We start from the raw sequence: 22,699 nt of genomic DNA, 5'->3' as shown, positions 1-22,699 counted from the left end.
GGGGGTTCAATGCTTGACACCCATAGGGCGGGTTCAGTGCTTGACACCCATAGGGGGGGTTCAGTGGTTGACACCCATAGGGGGTTCAGTGCTTGACACCCATACGGCGGGTTCAGTGCTTGACACCCATAGGGGGGGTTCAGTGCTTGACATCCATGGGGGGGTTCAGTGCTTGACACCCATAGGGGGGGTTCAATGCTTGAACACCCATAGTGGGTTCAGTGCTTGACACCCATAGGGGGGTTCAGTGCTTGACACCCATGGGGGGGGGGGGGTTCAGTGCTTGACACCCATGGGGGGGTTCAGTGCTTGACACCCATAGGGGGGGTTCAGTGCTTGACACCCATAGGGGGGTTCAGTGCTTGAACACCCATGGGGGGGTTTATTGCTTGACACCCATAGGGGGGGGGGGGTGTTCAGTGCTTGACACCCATAGGGGGTTCAGTGCTTGACAACCATAGGGGGTTCAGTGCTTGACACCCATAGGGCGGGTTCAGTGCTTGACACCCATAGGGGGGGGTTCAGTGCTTGAACACCCATAGTGGGTTCAGTGCTTGACACCCATGGGGGGGGGGGGGGGGGGGTTCAGTGCTTGACACCCATGGGGGGGGTCAGTGCTTGACACCCATAGGGGGGGTTCAGTGCTTGACACCCATAGGGGGGTTCAGTGCTTGAACACCCATGGGGGGGTTCAGTGCTTGACACCCATAGGGGGGTTCAGTGCTTGACACCCATGGGGGGGTTCAGTGCTTGACACCCATAGGGGGGGTTCAGTGCTTGACACCCATAGGGGGGGGGGGTTCAGTGCTTGACACCCATAGGGGGGGTTCAGTGCTTGACACCCATAGGGGGGGTTCAGTGCTTGACACCCATAGGGGGGTTCAGTGCTTGACACCCATAGGGGAGGTTCAGTGCTTGAACACCCATGGGGGGGTTTATTGCTTGACACCCATAGGGGGTTCAGTGCTTGAACACTAATGGGGGGGTTCAGTGCTTGACACCCATGGGGGGGGTTCAGTGCTTGACACCCATACAGGGGTTCAGTGCTTGACACCCATAGGGGGGGGTTCAGTGCTTGACACCCATAGGGGGGGTTCAGTGCTTGACACCCATAGGGGGTGTTCAGTGCTTGACACCCATAGGGGGGTTCAGTGCTTGACATCCATAGGGGCGGGTTCAGTGCTTGACACCCATAGGAGGATTCAGTGCTTTAACACCCATGGGGGGGGGGGGGTGTTCAGTGCTTGACACCCATGGGGGGGGGGGGGGGGGGTTCAGTGCTTGACACCCATAGGGGGGGGTTCAGTGCTGGACACCCATAAGGGGGGGGGGGGGGGGGGGTTCAGTGCTTGAACACCCATGGGGGGGTTCAGTGCTTGACACCCATAGGGGGGGTTCAGTGCTTGACATCCATGGGGGGGTTCAGTGCTTGACACCCATAGGGGGTTCAGTGCTTGACACCCATAGGGCGGGTTCAGTGCTTGACACCTATAGGGGGGGGGGGTTCAGTGCATGACACCCATAGGGGGGGGGGTTCAGTGCTTGAACACCCATAGGGGGTTTCAGTGCTTGAACACCCATAGGGGGGTTCAGTGCTTGAACACCCATAGGGGGGTTCAGTGCTTGAACACCCATGGGGGGGGGGGTGTTCAGTGCTTGACACCCACAGGGGTTCAGTGCTTGAACACCCACAGGGGGTTCAGTGCTTGACACCCATGGGGGGGGGGGTTCAGTGCTTGACACCCATAGGGGGGGTTCAGTGCTTGAACACCCATAGGGGGGTTCAGTGCTTGAACACCCATAGTGGGTTCAGTGCTTGGCACCCATAGGGCGGGTTCAGTGCTTGACACCCATGGGGATGGGGGGGGGGGGTTCAGTGCTTGACACCCATGGGGGGGTTCAGTGCTTGACACCCATAGGGGGTTCAGTGCTTGACACCCATAGGGCGGGATCAGTGCTTGACACCCATAGGGGGAGTTCAGTGCTTGACACCCATAGGGGGGGTTCAGTGTTTGACACCCATAGGGGGGGTTCAGTGCTTGACACCCATAGGGGGGGGTTCAGTGCTTGACACCCATAGGGGGGGGTTCAGTGCTTGACACCCATAGGGGGGGGTTCAGTGCTTGACACCCATAGGGGGGTTCAGTGCTTGAACACCCATGGGGGGGTTCAGTGCTTGACACCCATAGGGGGGTTCAGTGCTTGACACCCATGGGGGGTTCAGTGCTTGACACCCATAGGGGGGGGTTCAGTGCTTGACACCCATGGGGGGGTTTATTGCTTGACACCCATAGGGGGGTTCAGTGCTTGACACCCATAGGGGGGGTTCAGTGCTTGAACACCCATAGGGGGGTTCAGTGCTTGAACACCCATAGGGGGGTTCAGTGCTTGAACACCCATGGGGGGGGGGGGGGGTTCAGTGCTTGACACCCACAGGGGGTTCAGTGCTTGACACCCATGGGGGGGGGTTCAGTGCTTGACACCCATAGGGGGGGGGTTCAGTGCTTGACACCCATAGGGGGGGGTTCAGTGCTTGACACCCATAGGGGGGTTCAGTGCTTGAACACCCCATGGGGGGGTTCAGTGCTTGACACCCATAGGGGGGTTCAGTGCTTGACACCCATGGGGGGTTCAGTGCTTGACACCCATAGGGGGGGTTCAGTGCTTGACACCCATGGGGGGGTTTATTGCTTGACACCCATAGGGGGGTTCAGTGCTTGAACACCCATAGGGGGGTTCAGTGCTTGAACACCCATAGGGGGGTTCAGTGCTTGAACACCCATAGGGGGGTTCAGTGCTTGAACACCCATGGGGGGGGGGGGTTCAGTGCTTGACACCCACAGGGGGTTCAGTGCTTGACACCCATGGGGGGGGGTTCAGTGCTTGACACCCATAGGGGGGGTTCAGTGCTTGAACACCCATAGGGGGGTTCAGTGCTTGAACACCCATAGTGGGTTCAGTGCTTGGCACCCATAGGGCGGGTTCAGTGCTTGACACCCATGGGGAGGGGGGGGGTTCAGTGCTTGACACCCATGGGGGGGTTCAGTGCTTGACACCCATAGGGGGTTCAGTGCTTGACACCCATAGGGCGGGATCAGTGCTTGACACCCATAGGGGGGGTTCAGTGCTTGACACCCACAGGGGGGGTTCAGTGCTTGACACCCATAGGGGGGGTTCAGTGCTTGAACACCCATAGGGGGTTCAGTGCTTGAACACCCATAGTGGGTTCAGTGCTTGACACCCATAGGGCGGGTTCAGTGCTTGACACCCATGGGGGGGGGGGGGGGGTTCAGTGCTTGACACCCATGGGGGGGTTCAGTGCTTGACACCCATAGGGGGTTCAGTGCTTGACACCCATAGGGCGGGTTCAGTGCTTGACACCCATAGGGGGGGTTCAGTGGTTGACACCCATAGGGGGTTCAGTGCTTGACACCCATACGGCGGGTTCAGTGCTTGACACCCATAGGGGGGGTTCAGTGCTTGACATCCATGGGGGGGTTCAGTGCTTGACACCCATAGGGGGGGTTCAATGCTTGAACACCCATAGTGGGTTCAGTGCTTGACACCCATAGGGGGGTTCAGTGCTTGACACCCATGGGGGGGGGGGGGTTCAGTGCTTGACACCCATGGGGGGGTTCAGTGCTTGACACCCATAGGGGGGGTTCAGTGCTTGACACCCATAGGGGGGTTCAGTGCTTGAACACCCATGGGGGGGTTTATTGCTTGACACCCATAGGGGGGGGGGGGTGTTCAGTGCTTGACACCCATAGGGGGTTCAGTGCTTGACACCCATAGGGGGTTCAGTGCTTGACACCCATAGGGCGGGTTCAGTGCTTGACACCCATAGGGGGGGTTCAGTGCTTGAACACCCATAGTGGGTTCAGTGCTTGACACCCATGGGGGGGGGGGGGTTCAGTGCTTGACACCCATGGGGGGGGTCAGTGCTTGACACCCATAGGGGGGGTTCAGTGCTTGACACCCATAGGGGGGTTCAGTGCTTGAACACCCATGGGGGGGGTTCAGTGCTTGACACCCATAGGGGGGTTCAGTGCTTGACACCCATGGGGGGGTTCAGTGCTTGACACCCATAGGGGGGGTTCAGTGCTTGACACCCATAGGGGGGGGGGGGTTCAGTGCTTGACACCCATAGGGGGGGTTCAGTGCTTGACACCCATAGGGGGGGTTCAGTGCTTGACACCCATAGGGGGGTTCAGTGCTTGACACCCATAGGGGAGGTTCAGTGCTTGAACACCCATGGGGGGGTTTATTGCTTGACACCCATAGGGGGGTTCAGTGCTTGAACACTAATGGGGGGGTTCAGTGCTTGACACCCATGGGGGGGGTTCAGTGCTTGACACCCATACAGGGGTTCAGTGCTTGACACCCATAGGGGGGGGTTCAGTGCTTGACACCCATAGGGGGGGTTCAGTGCTTGACACCCATAGGGGGGGTTCAGTGCTTGACACCCATAGGGGGGGTTCAGTGCTTGACATCCATAGGGGCGGGTTCAGTGCTTGACACCCATAGGAGGATTCAGTGCTTTAACACCCATGGGGGGGGGGGGGGGTGTTCAGTGCTTGACACCCATGGGGGGGGGGGGGGTTCAGTGCTTGACACCCATAGGGGGGGGGTTCAGTGCTGGACACCCATAAGGGGGGGGGGGGGGGTTCAGTGCTTGAACACCCATGGGGGGGTTCAGTGCTTGACACCCATAGGGGGGGTTCAGTGCTTGACATCCATGGGGGGGTTCAGTGCTTGACACCCATAGGGGGTTCAGTGCTTGACACCCATAGGGCGGGTTCAGTGCTTGACACCTATAGGGGGGGGGGGGGGGGGTTCAGTGCATGACACCCATAGGGGGGGGGTTCAGTGCTTGAACACCCATAGGGGGTTTCAGTGCTTGAACACCCATAGGGGTTTCAGTGCTTGAACACCCATAGGGGGTTCAGTGCTTGACACCCATGGGGGGTTCAGTGCTTGACACCCATAGGGGGGGTTCAGTGCTTGACACCCATGGGGGGGTTTATTGCTTGACACCCATAGGGGGGTTCAGTGCTTGACACCCATAGGGGGGGTTCAGTGCTTGAACACCCATAGGGGGGTTCAGTGCTTGAACACCCATAGGGGGGTTCAGTGCTTGAACACCCATGGGGGGGGGGGGGGGGGGTTCAGTGCTTGACACCCACAGGGGGTTCAGTGCTTGACACCCATGGGGGGGGGTTCAGTGCTTGACACCCATAGGGGGGGGGTTCAGTGCTTGACACCCATAGGGGGGGGTTCAGTGCTTGACACCCATAGGGGGGTTCAGTGCTTGAACACCCATGGGGGGGTTCAGTGCTTGACACCCATAGGGGGGTTCAGTGCTTGACACCCATGGGGGGTTCAGTGCTTGACACCCATAGGGGGGGTTCAGTGCTTGACACCCATGGGGGGGGTTTATTGCTTGACACCCATAGGGGGGTTCAGTGCTTGAACACCCATAGGGGGGTTCAGTGCTTGAACACCCATAGGGGGGTTCAGTGCTTGAACACCCATAGGGGGGTTCAGTGCTTGAACACCCATGGGGGGGGGGGGGGTTCAGTGCTTGACACCCACAGGGGGTTCAGTGCTTGACACCCATGGGGGGGGGTTCAGTGCTTGACACCCATAGGGGGGGTTCAGTGCTTGAACACCCATAGGGGGGTTCAGTGCTTGAACACCCATAGTGGGTTCAGTGCTTGGCACCCATAGGGCGGGTTCAGTGCTTGACACCCATGGGGAGGGGGGGGGGTTCAGTGCTTGACACCCATGGGGGGGTTCAGTGCTTGACACCCATAGGGGGTTCAGTGCTTGACACCCATAGGGCGGGATCAGTGCTTGACACCCATAGGGGGGGTTCAGTGCTTGACACCCACAGGGGGGGTTCAGTGCTTGACACCCATAGGGGGGGTTCAGTGCTTGAACACCCATAGGGGGTTCAGTGCTTGAACACCCATAGTGGGTTCAGTGCTTGACACCCATAGGGCGGGTTCAGTGCTTGACACCCATGGGGGGGGGGGGGGGGGGGTTCAGTGCTTGACACCCATGGGGGGGTTCAGTGCTTGACACCCATAGGGGGTTCAGTGCTTGACACCCATAGGGCGGGTTCAGTGCTTGACACCCATAGGGGGGGTTCAGTGGTTGACACCCATAGGGGGTTCAGTGCTTGACACCCATACGGCGGGTTCAGTGCTTGACACCCATAGGGGGGGTTCAGTGCTTGACATCCATGGGGGGGTTCAGTGCTTGACACCCATAGGGGGGGTTCAATGCTTGAACACCCATAGTGGGTTCAGTGCTTGACACCCATAGGGGGGTTCAGTGCTTGACACCCATGGGGGGGGGGGGGTTCAGTGCTTGACACCCATGGGGGGGTTCAGTGCTTGACACCCATAGGGGGGGTTCAGTGCTTGACACCCATAGGGGGGTTCAGTGCTTGAACACCCATGGGGGGGTTTATTGCTTGACACCCATAGGGGGGGGGGGTGTTCAGTGCTTGACACCCATAGGGGGTTCAGTGCTTGACACCCATAGGGGGTTCAGTGCTTGACACCCATAGGGCGGGTTCAGTGCTTGACACCCATAGGGGGGGGTTCAGTGCTTGAACACCCATAGTGGGTTCAGTGCTTGACACCCATGGGGGGGGGGGGGGTTCAGTGCTTGACACCCATGGGGGGGGTCAGTGCTTGACACCCATAGGGGGGGTTCAGTGCTTGACACCCATAGGGGGGTTCAGTGCTTGAACACCCATGGGGGGGGTTCAGTGCTTGACACCCATAGGGGGGTTCAGTGCTTGACACCCATGGGGGGGTTCAGTGCTTGACACCCATAGGGGGGGTTCAGTGCTTGACACCCATAGGGGGGGGGGGGTTCAGTGCTTGACACCCATAGGGGGGGTTCAGTGCTTGACACCCATAGGGGGGGTTCAGTGCTTGACACCCATAGGGGGGTTCAGTGCTTGACACCCATAGGGGAGGTTCAGTGCTTGAACACCCATGGGGGGGTTTATTGCTTGACACCCATAGGGGGGTTCAGTGCTTGAACACTAATGGGGGGGTTCAGTGCTTGACACCCATGGGGGGGGTTCAGTGCTTGACACCCATACAGGGGTTCAGTGCTTGACACCCATAGGGGGGGGTTCAGTGCTTGACACCCATAGGGGGGGTTCAGTGCTTGACACCCATAGGGGGGGTTCAGTGCTTGACACCCATAGGGGGGGTTCAGTGCTTGACATCCATAGGGGCGGGTTCAGTGCTTGACACCCATAGGAGGATTCAGTGCTTTAACACCCATGGGGGGGGGGGGTGTTCAGTGCTTGACACCCATGGGGGGGGGGGGGTTCAGTGCTTGACACCCATAGGGGGGGGGTTCAGTGCTGGACACCCATAAGGGGGGGGGGGGGGGGGTTCAGTGCTTGAACACCCATGGGGGGGTTCAGTGCTTGACACCCATAGGGGGGGTTCAGTGCTTGACATCCATGGGGGGGTTCAGTGCTTGACACCCATAGGGGGTTCAGTGCTTGACACCCATAGGGCGGGTTCAGTGCTTGACACCTATAGGGGGGGGGGGGGGGGTTCAGTGCATGACACCCATAGGGGGGGGGGTTCAGTGCTTGAACACCCATAGGGGGTTTCAGTGCTTGAACACCCATAGGGGGTTTCAGTGCTTGAACACCCATAGGGGGTTTCAGTGCTTGAACACCCATAGGGGGGTTCAGTGCTTGAACACCCATAGGGGGGTTCAGTGCTTGAACACCCATGGGGGGGGGGTGTTCAGTGCTTGACACCCACAGGGGTTCAGTGCTTGAACACCCACAGGGGGTTCAGTGCTTGACACCCATGGGGGGGGGGGTTCAGTGCTTGACACCCATAGGGGGGGTTCAGTGCTTGAACACCCATAGGGGGGTTCAGTGCTTGAACACCCATAGTGGGTTCAGTGCTTGGCACCCATAGGGCGGGTTCAGTGCTTGACACCCATGGGGATGGGGGGGGGGGGGGGGTTCAGTGCTTGACACCCATGGGGGGGTTCAGTGCTTGACACCCATAGGGGGTTCAGTGCTTGACACCCATAGGGCGGGATCAGTGCTTGACACCCATAGGGGGAGTTCAGTGCTTGACACCCATAGGGGGGGTTCAGTGTTTGACACCCATAGGGGGGGTTCAGTGCTTGACACCCATAGGGGGGGGTTCAGTGCTTGACACCCATAGGGGGGGGGGTTCAGTGCTTGACACCCATAGGGGGGGGGGTTCAGTGCTTGACACCCATAGGGGGGTTCAGTGCTTGAACACCCATGGGGGGGTTCAGTGCTTGACACCCATAGGGGGGTTCAGTGCTTGACACCCATGGGGGGTTCAGTGCTTGACACCCATAGGGGGGGTTCAGTGCTTGACACCCATGGGGGGGTATATTGCTTGACACCCATAGGGGGGTTCAGTGCTTGACACCCATAGGGGGGGTTCAGTGCTTGACACCCATAGGGGGGGTTCAGTGCTTGACACCCATAGGGGGGTTCAGTGCTTGACACCCATAGGGGGGGTTCAGTGCTTGACACCCATAGGGGGGTTCAGTGCTTGACATCCATAGGGGGGTTCAGTGCTTGACATCCATGGGGGGGGGGGGGGGGTTCAGTGCTTGACACCCATAGGAGGATTCAGTGCTTTAACACCCATGGGGGGGGGGGTTCAGTGCTTGACACCCATAGGGGGGGGGGGGTTCAGTGCTTGACACCCATAGGGGGGGGGGTTCAGTGCTGGACACCCATAGGGGTGGGGGGGGGGGGTTCAGTGCTTGAACACCCATGGGGGGGTTCAGTGCTTGACACCCATAGGGGGGGGTTCAGTGCTTGACACCCATAGGGGGTTCAGTGCTTAAACACCCATAGGGGGTTCAGTGCTTGAACACCCATAGGGGGTTTCAGTGCTTAAACACCCATAGGGGGTTCAGTGCTTGACACCCATAGGGGGTTCAGTGCTTGACACCCATAGGGGGGGTTCAGTGCTTGACACCCATAGGGGGGGTTCAGTGCTTGACACCCATAGGGGGGGGTTCAGTGCTTGACACCCATAGGGGGGGGTTCAGTGCTGGACACCCATAGGGGGGGGTTCAGTGCTTGACACCCATAAGGGGGGGGGGGTTCAGTGCTTGACACCCATAGGGGGGGGGGGGGTCAGTGCTGGACACCCATGGGGGGGGGGGTTCAGTGCTGGACACCCATAGGGGGGGTTCAGTGCTTGACACCCGAAGGGGGGGGGTTCAGTGCTTGACACCCATAGGGGGGGTTCAGTGCTTGAACACCCATAGGGGGTTCAGTGCTTAAACACCCATAGGGGGTTCAGTGCTTAAACACCCATAGGGGGTTCAGTGCTTGACACCCATAGGGGGTTCAGTGCTTGACACTCATAGGGCGGGTTCAGTGCTTGACACCCATAGGGGGGGGTTCAGTGCTTGACACCCATAGGGGGGGGTTCAGTGCTTGACACCCATAGGGCGGGTTCAGTGCTTGACACCCATGGGGGGGGGGGGGGTCAGTGCTTGACACCCATAGGGGGTTCAGTGCTTGAACACCCATGGGGGGGTTCAGTGCTTGACACCCATAGGGGGGGTTCCGTGCTTGACACCCCACCCATAGAGGGGGGGGGGGGGTTCAGTGCTGGACACCCATGGGGGGGGGGGGGTTCAGTGCTTGACACCCATGGGGGGGGTGGGTTCAGTGCTTGACACCCACAGGGGGGGTTCAGTGCTTGACACCCATGGGGGGGGGGGGTTCAGTGCTTGACACCCATAGGGGGGGTTCAGTGCTTGACACCCATGGGGGGGGGGGTCAGTGCTTGACACCCATGGGGGGGGTTCAGTGCTTGACACCCATTGGGGTGGCAGTGCTTGACACCCATAGGGGGGGGGTTCAGTGCTTGACACCCATAGGAGGATTCAGTGCTTTAACACCCATGGGGGGGGGGGTTCAGTGCTTGACACCCATAGGGGGGGGGGTTCAGTGCTTGACACCCATAGGGGGGGGGGTTCAGTGCTGGACACCCATAGGGGGGGGGGGGGTTCAGTGCTTGAACACCCATGGGGGGGTTCAGTGCTTGACACCCATAGGGGGGGGTTCAGTGCTTGACACCCATAGGGGGTTCAGTGCTTAAACACCCATAGGGGGTTTCAGTGCTTAAACACCCATAGGGGGTTCAGTGCTTGAACACCCATAGGGGGTTTCAGTGCTTAATCACCCATAGGGGGTTCAGTGCTTGACACCCATAGGGGGTTCAGTGCTTGACACCCATAGGGGGTTCAGTGCTTGACACCCATAGGGGGGGTTCAGTGCTTGACACCCATAGGGGGGTTCAGTGCTGGACACCCATAGGGGGGGTTCAGTGCTTGACACCCATAGGGGGGGTTCAGTGCTTGACACCCCACCCATAGAGGGGGGGGGGGTTCAGTGCTTGACACCCATGGGGGGGGGGTTCAGTGCTTGACACCCATGGGGGGGGTGGGTTCAGTGCTTGACACCCACAGGGGGGGTTCAGTGCTTGACACCCATGGGGGGGGGGGTTCAGTGCTTGACACCCATAGGGGGGGGTTCAGTGCTTGACACCCATGGGGGGGGTCAGTGCTTGACACCCATGGGGGGGGTTCAGTGCTTGACACCCATTGGGGTGGCAGTGCTTGACACCCATAGGGGGGGTTCAGTGCTTGACACCCATAGGGGGGGGGTTCGGTGCTTGACACCCATAGGAGGATTCAGTGCTTTAACACCCATGGGGGGGGGGTTCAGTGCTTGACACCCATAGGGGGGGGGGGGTTCAGTGCTTGACACCCATAGGGGGGGGGGTTCAGTGCTGGACACCCATAGGGGGGGGGGGTTCAGTGCTTGAACACCCATGGGGGGGTTCAGTGCTTGACACCCATAGGGGGGGTTCAGTGCTTGACACCCATAGGGGGTTCAGTGCTTAAACACCCATAGGGGGTTTCAGTGCTTAAACACCCATAGGGGGTTCAGTGCTTGAACACCCATAGGGGGTTTCAGTGCTTAAACACCCATAGGGGGTTCAGTGCTTGACACCCATAGGGGGTTCAGTGCTTGACACCCATAGGGGGTTCAGTGCTTGACACCCATAGGGGGGGTTCAGTGCTTGACACCTATAGGGGGGTTCAGTGCTGGACACCCATAGGGGGGGGTTCAGTGCTTGGGGGGGGGGGGGGGGTTCAGTGCTTGACACCCATCGGGGGGGGGTTCAGTGCTGGACACCCATGGGGGGGGTTCAGTGCTTGACACCCATTGGGGGGGCAGTGCTTGACACCCATAGGGGGGGTTCAGTGCTTGACACCCATAGGGGGGGGGTTCAGTGCTCGACACCCATAGGAGGGGTTCAGTGCTCGACACCCATAGGAGGGGTTCAGTGCTTGACACCCATAGGGGGGGGGGTTCAGTGCTTGACACCCATAGGGGGGGTTCAGTGCTTGACACCCATAGGGGGGGTTCAGTGCTTGACACCCATAGGAGGGGTTCAGTGCTTGACACCCATAGGGGGGGGGGGTTCAGTGCTTGACACCCATAGGGGGGTTCAGTGCTTGACACCCATGGGGGGGGTTCAGTGCTTGACACCCATAGGGGGGTTCGGTGCTTGACACCCATAGGAGGATTCAGTGCTTGAAACTTATAGGGGGGTTCAGTGCTTGACACCCATAGGGGAGGGGGGGTTCAGTGCTTGACACCCATAGGGGAGGGGGGGTTCAGTGCTTGACACCCATAGGGGAGGGGGGGGTTCAGTGCTTGACACCCATAGGAGGATTCAGTGCTTGAAACCCATAGGGGAGGGGGGGTGGTTCAGTGCTTGAAACCCATAGGGGGGGTGTTCAGTGCTTGAACACCCATAGGGGGAGGGGGGTTCAGTGCTTGACACCCATAGGGGGGCGGAGTTCAGTGCTTGACACCCATAGGGGAGGGGGGGTTCAGTGCTTGACACCCATAGGGGAGGGGGGGTTCAGTGCTTGACACCCATAGGGGAGGGGGGGGCTTCAGTGCTTGACACCCATAGGAGGATTCAGTGCTTGAAACCCATAGGGGAGGGGGGGTTCAGTGCTTGACACCCATAGGGGAGGGGGGGGGGGTTCAGTGCTTGACACCCATAGGAGGATTCAGTGCTTGAAACCCATAGGGGAGGGGGGGTTCAGTGCTTGACACCCATAGGGGAGGGGGGGGGTTCAGTGCTTGAAACCCATAAGGGGGGTGTTCAGTGCTTGAACACCCATAGGGGGAGGGGGGTTCAGTGCTTGACACCCATAGGGGGGGGGGGGGTGTTCAGTGCTTGACACCCATAGGGGGGATTCAGTGCTTGACACCCATAGGGGGGATTCAGTGCTTGACACCCATAGGGGGGGTTCAGTGCTTGACACCCATAGGGGGGGGGGGGTTCAGTGCTTGACACCCATGGGGTGTGGGGGGGTTCAGTGCTTGACACCCATGGGGGGGGGGTTCAGTGCTTGACACCCATAGGGGGGTTCAGTGCTTGACACCCATAGGGGGGGGGGTTCAGTGCTTGACACCCATAGGGGAGGTTCAGTGCTTGACACCCATAGGGGGGTTCAGTGCTTGACACCCATAGGGGGTTCAGTTCTTGACACCCATAGGAGGATTCAGTGCTTGAAACCCATAGGGGGGTTCAGTGCTTGACACCCATAGGGGGGTTCAGTGCTTGAACTCCCATGGGGGGGTTCAGTGCTTGACACCCATAGGGGGGATTCAGTGCTTGACACCCATAGGGGGGGTTCAGTGCTTGACACCCATAGGGGGGTTCAATGTTTGACACCCATGGGGGGTGGGGGTTCAGTGCTTGAACACCCATGGGGGGGTTCAGTGCTTGACACCCATAGGGGGGGGGGGGTCAGTGCTTGAACACCCATGGGGGGGTTCAGTGCTTGACAGCCATAGGGGGGGGGGTTCAGTGCTTGACACCCATAGGGGGGGGTTCAGTGCTTGACACCCATAGGGGGGTTCAGTGCTTGACACCCATAGGGGGGGGGTTCAGTGCTTGACACCCATAGGGGGGGGTTCAGTGCTTGACACCCATAGGGGGGTTCAGTGCTTGACACCCATAGGAGGATTCAGTGCTTGAAACCCATAGGGGGGTTCAGTGCTTGACACCCATAGGGGGGTTCAGTGCTTGACACCCATAGGGGGGTTCAGTGCCTGAACTCCCATAGGGGGTTCAGTGCTTGACACCCATAGAGGGGGGGGGTCAGTGCTTGACACCCATAGGGGGGGTTTAGTGCTTTACAATCCATTCCTGATCTTACCCTGTTCAGGACTATCTTCTCAGTTCCCCTCTCAGCGCGTCTGTTGTGAGAACGTTCTCGACTCCACCGGCCCCCTAGTTTCCCCTCACGGCCCAGGGAAGGGTGTTTATGTCGCTCCTTGTAAAGGGGAGGAGGGTGTTTCATCTGTACTCTGAAGAAGGCCGGCCATGTAGGCAATGGCTGGTGCATTTCATCCTCCCAGAGCCGAACAAGCTGTGCAGGGGCGTCTGTCTGCCGTTCTCGGCGTTGAGGATGGCGTCTCCCAGGGCTGCTCCGATGGAAGTTCCTGAGCTGTTCCTCTTCCTACTGTGAAAATCAACAGAAGAGCGGAATTGGAGGCAGCGTGTGGGCAGATCAGTAACCAGCAATGCGCATTACTCAAGCCTTCGTTTTTTCTTGTTACTTTTCCTTCCAAACTGTTTAAAGGGCCTACTTTCGTGATGGACATTATTTCTTGCTTTAACGAGACTGTATATTTAATGAGTTACATCCTCCATCCCAGTTTTCGCTTTGGAGCATTATAATTTCTTTGTGATTGCTTTCTAACCTTCTGCCGCCTATCGTGAATGTGAGTACTGGTTAAAGGATGATGAATCCCTGATATTCTTCTGCTCATGAAAAAGAGTGCCCACTAATGCCGAAGGCTCTTACAGTATTGAGGCGCTCGCCCCCAGGATTCCGGGGAGGGCAAGTGGCGGTCTAGTATTCTTTGTAAAACATTCTATTGCTTGCGCCCTTAAACTGATCAACTCATATGCTATAATGGGGGATGCAGATTATCTTTCCATCGGGGATAGTTCTGACTCTTTTTAATGTCTACACTAGGTCTGTTCCACAGGGACGGACTCACCTATTTTGTCCATGTTAGATGACCTGGTTGGTATTTACCAGCTTCAGCAGGCGACTTTAACGGTATGTTTCAACCATCTCCCCATATCAGCATTTTGACTGAGGATGAAGATGAGTTCTAGGGAATCCCTAACTTAACGCACAATGTAAGAGGTCATCGCAATACCAATACAGCCTTTGAGCTGACTTTATTGGTTGTGGGTAGGATCTTGAGGGCATGCAATGGTAGGACTCATTCAGACCTTGACAGGCAGGTCACATTTAAGAGAGGCCCTAGCTCTAGTGTTATTGATTACATCCGGGTGGATATTATAATTTGGCAATTGGTGAGTGATGTGATGATCCCGATTCAACCAGATAGCGATCATAACTCCTGCTTTTATCCATGGAAGGTACTCTTCTTAAAAGGGACCCACTGGACGCCAATCAACACACCACGAAATCCTAGGAACTAACAATCTCAGAAGAGTTTCCAGGCCTAAGATTCAGGAGGATAGCAAACGACAGGCAAAGATCTACAAATTATTTGTTCATTACTTTGCCAACACTGATAATATTAGTTCGGATGATCGAATAACTTTAACAGCCCGTGGAGATTTCTTTGAGGCGCTGAAAGCTGTATTTATATCTAAACCCTTTGAGAATACCCCATAGAAGGGAAAAAACATGCCTGGTATAACCAGGAGTGTAAACAGGCCAAATCGGAGTTGAGGCTGGCTATTCGTGAGGTTGCTCACCCAGTTGTGAATTAAGCAAGTAATAGTTATAAATCAGCCCTTGCCAAGGCCAAGCGTGACTTGGTTGATAAGAGCTGCCAGGGCTTACTGGTTGCAGCCAGGTGTAACGACAATCGTTCATTCTGGCATTTCATAGCACATGGGAGTCTGGATGGTGTTACTACACCTGATTATTGTTGTCACCATGCACGGAGTCGCATAAAACCGGCAGCGCGGGAGCTTGTTCACCACACCGCATCTCTTCCACGCCACACAGCAGACCGGGGACAGTATCACCCAGTGGACCTCACGCTTGGAGGCGTGTGTGTGTTTTTCCACAACACCCGGAGGCGCATAAAACCGGCCCAGTTCACCACGCCAGATCTTTTGCACGCCACACCGCAGACCGGGGACTACATCCCCCAGTGGACCTCGCACCTCTAGGCACCTGCGTGTTTCCACTGTGCCAAGAAGCGCATAAAACCTGCCCAGGGCTCCCGTAGCGTGGGGCGCGTGCGGGCATGTGTGGGCATAGCCCGGGCCAAGGACGGGCCCATCTGCGCCAGTCAGCGGCGCCTTGACTTGAGGGCCTCGCTGTTTGCCAGTTCAACTCCTCACTACTGCCAGCATGTACACCTAGACGCACTAAGTGAAACTGTGTTTTTAACTTTGTGTTCGTTTTTTATTTGAGCCATACCTTTGGTATTCTTAACTGCCTGACACTCTTCTTGCTTCTAGTCACCGCCTCAGACCCCGGTCCGTCACAGCTTGGGCCGTTTATACGGAGGGTCGGTCCGGCCGATATTTCACTTCCGGTTGCATTACCGGAAGTAGCAACTAGCGCTCCAGCTTGTTTTCGTCCTCTCCCCACTTAATCAAGAGTAAGACACGGACGCGCGCAGCGGCGCGCCGAAGCCGCGCCAAAAGCAAGCCCGTCTGCGCCCGTCTGCGCCTGAACGCCGCCAGTCACCAGGACATTTGCATTTATTTTTCGGTAATTTGTTTTTGCCCTTAATGTCTCCCAATATTCTTAACAACATGTCTAGTCTTAGGTACTCCAGCAAAGAATTCAAAGAAATAAACACTCCTCAAATCATACTCTCCGACGCCCTATCAGCTGAAATTGAAATGTTTCCAAGAATCTCCTGCCTGGCCCCCCCTCTTGACCACATTGCGACCACAGTTCCTCTCTGTTCAAACCCGTCCAGCAAGGTCTCCAAAGAACTTACTGCCATTTATTTTAATGAACGTTCTATTTCTAAACATGCATTGGAAATATGGAGTCTCCGGGACTCAGAAGCCCCAGACATTTGCTTTGTGTCTGAGACCTGGTTACACGAGAACGCCACTACTGATTTACATACAGCCTTTCCTCCTGAGTATAAAATAATACGATATGATAGGAATGACTCCAGAGGGGGCGGACTACTAATTGCAGCCACTCACAACATAACTATTATTAGTGTGGAAAACTTTGTTTTCAACCGTGCGGAAATTGTTTTGTTCAAGATAATTGGGCCCTCAAATACTGTCTGGAAGGGAGCCTTACTTTACCGACCTCCCGGCACTAAGGGAGAGTTTGCTAACAATTTGCTAGAGATCATCGCCCCACATGTCCTGACTTCGGATAAATTCCTTCTGATTGACGATTTCAATTACCACGCGGAAGTACAGCTGAATATAGATACTAAAAAGCTAATCTCTAATATGTACACCCTTAACCTTGTTCAGAAGATTACCGACCCAACACATCAGGCTGGCCACACCCTCGATCTCCTTTTCTCTAATTCTCCTGATATCATGGCTTGTCCCCCTATCCCATTGCTCTGGACCGATCACTACTTATTGAAGTTTACCATCCCTATCCCCGCAACTGAAGTAGCTCCCAAAGAGGAATCCATATCTCGCAGGTCCTTGAAAAAAATTACACTATCTTCATTTTCTAAACACTTTCAGTCTGACTCTATAACCCCCATCATGAGCGCTAGCACCTCGATAAAGCCATTGAGAGAGCACTGGATAAAATTGCCCCCTGGCGTAATGTTAAATGAAAGATTAGAAATGCCCCATGGTTCACTGAACAACTAAAAATCACCAAATCCCTAACTAGAGCCGCAGAGAAAAAATGGCGGAACAGTAAAGATCAGGCCGACCGTAATGCATATAAAGCTCTGCACACCGGCTATAAGCGCGACATAAGGTTGTCAAAGCGAGCATATCTCACGGAACGTATAACCAAAGCGGAAAATTCCTCCAAAGAATTGTATCAAATTCTAAGAGAGTTTACTATCGCTAACAATCCATCATCAACACCCAATTCTCAAGAATGGACTGAGGCTCTCTCAGTCCAAATGCTATACATGTATCTTTCCTCCCCTATCAAACTCCAACGCAGACTGAAATGCCGGCACCTACACCATGCGACTCCCCACATATCTTGAGTGAATTTGTAAAATTCGACAACGATAAGACCATGTCAGTCGGACTGAAAATAAAGTCTGGGTCCCCTACCGATCAGGTCTCCCCTAAACTATTCCCCATACTTGCCCCGGCCTAGGTGGAATGTCTGACTGGTCTCCTTAATAAATCCCTCTTTTGCAGGCAGACTTCCCCACAATATGGAAGGCAGCAAGAATCAGGCCAATACTGAAGAAGCCTTCAGCTGACCCTAATGTCCTCTTAAACTATCGACCAATCTCCCTGCTTCCATGTTTCGGAAAAATACTTGAATCCTTTGTTACCAAAGAGCTTGTGAGCCATCTGGAAAACCAGGGGCTCCTAGATCCATCCCAATCGGGTTTCCGTGCAGCACACAGCACGGAGACAGTACTGGTAGAGGTCGCGGACAATATCAGACTGGCCCTAGACAAACACCAATCAACTTTTCTTGCCCTGCTCGATTTATCGGCGGCATTTGACACCATCTCCCATCGCATTCTAATCCAACGGCTGTGGGAGACTGGTGTCAGAGGAAAATCCCTAAAATGGTTTACCAATTACCTATCTGACCGCACAACAGCTGTCCAAATTGGCACAAACATAGCAAGTACAAGGCCTGTCAAGACGGGTGTTCCGCAGGGCTCCATTTTAAGCCATACACTTTTCAATGCCTATATGATACCTTTGGCCAGAGTGATTAGAGCCTTCCGCTTCAATGTTTCGTCTTACGCCGAGGATACTCAAATCCTAATCACTCTGGGCCCCGATCCTAACGAGACAAAACAGCGTTTCTAAAACGGCATGATTGAGGTTGAGAAATGGATGAGCACCAATCATCTGCAGCTCAACGGCAGCAAAGCCGAAATCATGCTTTTTGGTAAAGCTGCGGAACATTGGACTCAAGACTGGTGGCCAACCAATCTAGGCAATTGTCCAACCCCCAAGGAATCAGTGCGGAACCTGGGGTTTCACATGGACAATAAACTGTCCATGAAGAACCAAAACAAACCACATTGTAGGCATCTGCTTTGGACTTATGCACAGCCTTCGGAAAGTTTTCACGTGTATTCCCGCGGAGGCCCGGAAACCTTTAGTTCAGGGTCTAATCATAAAGAGATTGGACTACGGGAATGCGCTTCTATTAGCCATAAACAAGCATCACTTGAATAGACTACAGGTTCTTCAGAACACCGCAGCGCGGTTGGTTTTAAACCTTCCGCGAAAGTCTCCTTCTGCCCCATGCCTGAAGAGCCTTCCTTGGCTCCCTGTAAAAAAACGAATCCTGTATAAAACATTACGCCTAGTCCATAAACACATGTATGGAAAAGGTCCAAAATATTGGTCCCAAAAGCTCACATGGCATGTACCCCGGAGAGAACTCCGATCCAGTGCCGAGTTCCTGCTCACTTCTCTTAGAATACAAACCTCCAGAAATGGTGGTCGGGCTTTTATCTTTCTTGCCCCTGCCTTTTGGAATAAAATGCCCCTTAACCGTTGCGCTATTTCAGAACACAGTTGCTTCGGTAAGAAGCTGAAGTCATGGCTTTTTGCAAACTAAGCTTTTCCACTTCTCGTCAGAGCCGTCTGCAAGCGCCATGAGACTCTTTGGACGTGATATGTGTGCGTTACAAGTGCCTTTGACTTGACTTGAGCGCCAGACAGAGGCACGTCAGGGTCACCTCTCTTGGCTCCACCGCATCGTGGCAGCGAACTGAGTACTGTGAGTGTTGACTTATATATTGTTAATTTCATTGTTCCTTCCTCTCTTTATATACTTCTCCCATAATTGGTTGCTATAATGGGCAAAAGGAAAGCATGTGACAAAAATGCGGGTGCTGGTAGTCTAAGGAAAATCCCGCCCCAATGCATTGACAATCGTATCTTAAATGAGATTGATGAATTAATAAAGGAAGTAGAGGGTCTCCTAGCCCCCCAATCAACACCACAAAGATCAAAAAGCAAGGAGGAAGGATAAAGGGTCTCCTGAATGTCAGGTCGCTTCGTAAGCATAGGCTCGATGTGTTCGAGCTGATAACTGACAAAAGCCTCGACATACTGTTTGTAACAGAAACGTGGCTTGATCAGTTCTCCGACTCCGACATCATTGAAGCCACACCAGAGAATTACTCCTGGGTTAGGCTGGATAGGCCAGAGGGGGTGGGAGGGGGGATTGCGATAATTTTTGGGGACACTTTGGCCTGCGGCTTGGAACGCACGCTGATTGCGGAGAGTGAGGCGGGTCTCTTTTCGATTAAAATTAATGGGGCTCACACGCTAAATGGATGTTTGGTATATCGACCCCCAGGGACCTGCACTAAGTTTAGGGAGAGCTTGCTAGAAAGCCTCATGGAAGAAACCCTGCGCAGGGACAAATTTCTCCTATTAGGTGATCTTAATTTGCACCTCAACTGTCCGGAGGCTACAGGGGTTGAGGATTTCGGTCGGGACATGCTCGCCCTGCAACTGGATCTGAAACTGGAAGCCCCTACGCATCGACTGGGTCATCTCCTGGACCCGGTCTATGCTAATTGGGAAGGTGTGGAGGTGTCAGGTGTTGAACCTTTTCCCTGGACCGACCACTTCCTGGTTACATTTACAATCCAGAGCAGAAATGCTCATAAAACTAGCCAGGCACCATCCAACTTTCGTAGAAGAAAGTGGGCTCAATTTTCGGTGGAAAATTTTAACCACGCCTTAACTAGGGATGGTCTACCGGGGGGCGAGGATATAGAAGCCGCCACCCGTAACCTGAATCATCGTATTTTGGCTGCGCTTGACCAGACAGCCCCACTCTGCCGTTCGAATACAAGTGCTCGGAAAGAGCGCTCAGCACCCTGGTTCAGTGCTGAGCTGAGACTGACAAAGGCAGATTGTAGGCGGGCAGAAAAAGTCTGGAGGGTGTCCTATGACAGCAAGGCCAGGGAAGTATTCCTGGACAAAAGGCGTATTCACCATAGGCTGATAAAAAAGTCTAAGGCAGCCTACTTTGCTGAACAAATTCAAGGGGCAGAGAACTCCGCTAAGGAACTCTTTGGCATTTACAAATCCCTGACGTCGGTAAATGCACCCACAGAACCGGAGACCTGCTCTACGGAGTCTTGTGACCGGATTGCAGACTACTTCTCCGCTAAAGTGGAGAAGATTTACTCGACCTTCCCTACTCGGTCCACAGGATGGGACCTAGAGGAAGCAGTAGGGGACACAGAGACGGCAGGGCAAATATCACACTATCGCACCCCTCCTCCGGAGGAACTAATAGCGGTGTGCCGCTCTGTTAAATCAGGGTCCCCGTGGGACCCGGTGTCGCCAAAACGCTTGGCAGACAGTTTGGAAGTCCTGGAGCCTTATATAAGGCACGTCCTTGATGTGTCCTTCGGATCGGGAAAGTTGCCGGTCGGATGGAAACAAGCGGTGGTGCTCCCGCTCAGGAAGAAATCCCACCTGGGCTTCGAGGTATTAGAAAATCTGAGGCCCATCTCCCTCCTGCCTTTTCTGTCAAAAGTGGCAGAGAAGGTGGTTAATACCCAAATCATGAAGCATGTGGAGGAAAGGGGATTGCTCCATGCGACGCAGTTTGGCTTTAGACCTCGACATTCCACCGAGTCCGCCCTCCTCATGGCGACGGAACATCTGAGAGAGGGCGTGGACGCAGGTCAAACTATGGCGCTGATCCTGCTGGACCTCAGCGCGGCGTTCGACACTGTAGCTCATAACATCCTGCTACAGTGTCTGAACAGTGGTGGCATATCTGGCACCGCGCTGAGATGGATCCATGACTTCCTCAATGAGAGAAGTTTTCAAGTCAGGCAGGGAGACTGCTATTCAAGGGGGGTGCCTTTGGGCCAAGGCGTGCCGCAGGGCTCGTCTTTGAGCCCAACCCTCTTTAATTTGTATGTCGCGCCTGTTGCATCGATCGTGGAGAGCCATGGCCTCCAACTGGTGTCCTACGCCGACGACACGCAGCTGGTGATCTCCCTGTCGCAGGCGCCCTGTCTTGCTGCCGATGGCTTCCGTTCGTGCATGAAAGATCTTGCCGAATGGATGGCCAATAACTGTTTGAAGCTGAACGGTAGCAAGACAGAGGTGTTGGTGGTAGGGAGAGCCCAGTCTGCCTGGTCGTCGGCGTGGTGGCCCTCCTGCCTTGGACCCTCCCCTACCCCGTGCCTTGAGGCGCGCAACTTGGGGGTGTGGTTTGACGCTGGGCTTACTTTCGGCCCCCAGATCAATCGGGTGGTGGGAGTCTGCTTCGGCATTCTGAAGAGGCTGAGAAAGGTCTTGGACCTACTCCCGCTTGAAGCACGCCAAACCCTGGTTCATGCCCTGGTCACGGCGAGGGCGGACTATGGGAACCTGCTGTACCTGGGGGCTCCAGAAAAAAGTATGGCCCGGCTGCAAGTGTTGCAGAATGCGGCAGCGCGTCTGACCCTCAGACTGCCAAAAAGGGCGCCTTCTAGGGCGGCCCTCCAGCAGCTTCACTGGCTCCCGGTGAGGAGAAGGGTAGAGTACAAAGCCCTTTGCACCTGCCATCGTATTTTGAATGGCAGAGCACCGGCCCCTCTGACGAATCTGATCACAGCGTACACACCAGCTCGCGCGCTAAGATCTGCAGGGGGTGGCCTGCTGAGGACTCCCAGAATTAAGAAGGCCCGCATGGGAGGCAGGTCGTTTAGACACCTGGCAGCAACCAATTGGAACAAACTGCCCACGAACCTGCGCCTGGAGCCAGATGAGGCGAGATTCCGGGCGAAACTAAAAACTTATCTTTATAGTAAATAGGGCCCCATGTAGCTTGTGTGCTCACTGTTATCTGCCTACCTCCACTTTCAGCGCGTGGACACGCCGGTGTGCGTAATCGCAGCGCTTAACAAATGTCCCAATAATAATAATAATAATAATAATAATTGCATATGGTATAACAGCTGGCTTCACATGCCCTCTTGAGTTTAGCTAAGACTGCTTTTGTCCACGCTACCCCTAGGATAGCTGGTCTATAAGGTTGACTTACAACCAATCACCATAAGGGTCGTTTGGACTGGTGCAAGGTGCTCACTAGAATAGTGAACACCATATACCAGGCCAACTTCTCACATTGGTGTGCAGCGGTTGGGATTTGAGCTTGCTGTTGTTTTTACCAATTGTAATCTTTGACAATATCATTTGAAAGATCACATCAAGTACCTTAGGTACATATAAACAAAGCTTAACATACTTAAGTTCTACTGAACTTATTGGTTGTAGACCAAAGGGCCTAGCACACCCTGACTACAACCTCTAGAGAGGTTCCTGTAGGTAAACAAATAGTGTAGGTAAGTGCACCACTTACACCTCACTAGTCATGCCTGGCACAGGTGAACCCTCCAGTTCTCTACCTGTGGGTGACCCTC

General features: G+C 55.1%; 1 protein-coding gene across 1 annotated transcript in view; it reads right to left on the bottom strand.

The window, feature by feature from the left end:
• The window catches only part of LOC147689512 (uncharacterized), a 159,025-nt gene extending 143,326 nt beyond the window's left edge, over window positions 1-15,699 (bottom strand). The window contains exon 1 of the mRNA XM_086936898.1: window positions 15,574-15,699. The gene's annotated coding sequence lies outside the window, so the exon portion shown is untranslated. The remainder of the gene's footprint in view (window positions 1-15,573) is intronic.
• Between the last annotated feature and the right edge of the window lie 7,000 nt (window positions 15,700-22,699).

Source organism: Lissotriton vulgaris, chromosome 9, assembly GCF_964263255.1.
Source record: "Lissotriton vulgaris chromosome 9, aLisVul1.2, whole genome shotgun sequence".
NCBI lineage: Eukaryota > Metazoa > Chordata > Amphibia > Caudata > Salamandridae > Lissotriton > Lissotriton vulgaris.
The sequence above is the reverse complement of the archived record's forward strand: the minus strand, read 5'-3'. Positions and strand labels throughout refer to the sequence as shown.